The following is a 1,972-nucleotide window of genomic DNA, read 5'->3' as shown; positions in this document are numbered from 1 at the left end:
TTTTTTTTTTTGAGACAGGGTCTCTCTCCGGAGCCCGGGCTAGGGCGCGGTGGCTGACGGAAGCTCACTGCAGCTCCCGGGCTCGAGCGACCCTCGGCCTCGGCCTCCCGGGCGGCCGGGATCACAGGCGGGCGCCCCCGCGCTGGCCACGACCCGACTTTAGATGCCGTAAGGAGGGTCGGTGCGCCGTAGCTCCCACCACTGGTGCTGATTATTTTTAATTATTTTAATGCGTTCCACACACGGAAGGTAACGTATGCATAGGTACAGTTTTCAGAATAGGAATGTGAATACCCACATACCCGATACTTGACTTACAAAAGAGAACTTAACCAGAATTTTGGAAGCCTTGTCCACAGTGCTCTCCAGTCATTGTCCTGAATTACTTACAGTAGTCCCTTGTTTAGTTTGATGATAATTCCATATGCATCTGTCCCTAAACGTTAAATGTTTACTTTTGCAAGGTTTTTGATCTTTATGTAAACAAAATGTGCTCTCTCTGTATGTATTCTTTGGTGACTTATATGTTCAACACACTTTTACATTCATCTATCGTAATATATACAAAGTTGATGCAAATTTACTTTATTTTCTGTCACATTTAAGATTTTCAACGTAGGAGCTAATAGGCTATAGCCATTTCTATCCAATTTTCATACTTCGATATTCCATTTTCTCTCTCAACTATGAATTTTGGCAATTTCCTTGAGTTTTATCATTTACATTTATTTGTAATTAAATTTATATTTAACATGTCTTTATGGGCCATGAGTTTTTCTATATTGCCACTTCCTACTTTATTCTCTTGGTCTTGGCATTTCTGTTCCCTTTCACATTGTCATTGTCACAGCCTTTTTGCTCTCTGTTCCACAGGCCTCTTGTGCTTAGTATGTGTATGTGTTTAAAATCAAATTACAGGGAGGGGGGAGGAGGGGACGAGTATTTGCATACACAAAGAGTGCAATGTGCACCACCTGAAGGATGGACATATTTGAAACTTGGACTTGGTGGGGGAGGAGGGCGGGGGGGCAAGGGCAACATACGTAACCTAAACATCTGTGCCCCCATATATGCTGAAATAAAAAAAAAACAAAAAAATCAAATTACAGCTCCCCTTCAATCTTATTCTCTTATTTAGGTGATCACTTTATGATGTATACCCCTGTGTAAATGTGCACCAGGGCTTATGGACTAGCTGGATTTGGGGAACAAAGGGGTAGTATACTGTTCAAATGTCATCCAGACGACTTCCACCTGAATGACAGAAACATGCCGTAAGCTATTTACATCTTCCTGTCCTATATGAAGTCTCTGAGAGTTTAAAGGATATTAGAATTGTACAGACACAACGTGACTGCACACATTTGTTTAGGAAAAAGAACCCAGTTGACCTCCAGGAAAAGATGTGCAGACAGGCTGTTGCTGAAACAAAGAAGCCCAAGGGAAGGTTCTACCCAGGCCTTCCCAGCACAACCCTACAAATTATGGGGTGAGTCATGAAACCTAAAATGTTTGTGTCTTTAAACCTATTTGTTTAAAAGACATTGCAGTTATGCTAGCTTGTTTTTTCTTGCCTGTATTGTGCACTGAAACAGAGAGCACAAAGCAAATGTCGGAGAGCTGGCAGCTTTGAGAGCTCTTGCCACAGGCACAACAAGGGTCTCTTCTGTTTTAGGCACAACAATTTTCCTGGATATGGTACATAGTGACACTTAAAGAACTTAAAGAATATTAATGGAATACAGAGGAATAAAAATGTGGTAGATTATCTTAGAAATGTGGTGTTGTTCCAGTAGATAACAAAATGTTTCTTCAGGTAATTCTTGGTAGGTGAGGCAGTGAAGGTAGTATAAATCTAAAGCTCTCATTGTATCCTTTAAAAAAGCAATAAAAGACGTGGAAGACAAGAGAGGAGGGACAGTGGTGTTCCTAAAATCGATATAAAACCACCACCAGGTGGAGAAAGTGTGCT

General features: G+C 41.3%; 1 protein-coding gene across 1 annotated transcript in view; it reads right to left on the bottom strand.

Annotated features, from left to right (window-relative positions):
- ZNF354C (zinc finger protein 354C) overlaps window positions 1–1,972 on the bottom strand; it is a 26,442-nt gene that overhangs the window by 22,328 nt on the left and 2,142 nt on the right.

This window comes from Propithecus coquereli, unplaced genomic scaffold (assembly GCF_000956105.1).
Source record: "Propithecus coquereli isolate 6110/MARCELLA unplaced genomic scaffold, Pcoq_1.0 Scaffold308, whole genome shotgun sequence".
NCBI lineage: Eukaryota > Metazoa > Chordata > Mammalia > Primates > Indriidae > Propithecus > Propithecus coquereli.
The sequence above is the reverse complement of the archived record's forward strand: the minus strand, read 5'-3'. Positions and strand labels throughout refer to the sequence as shown.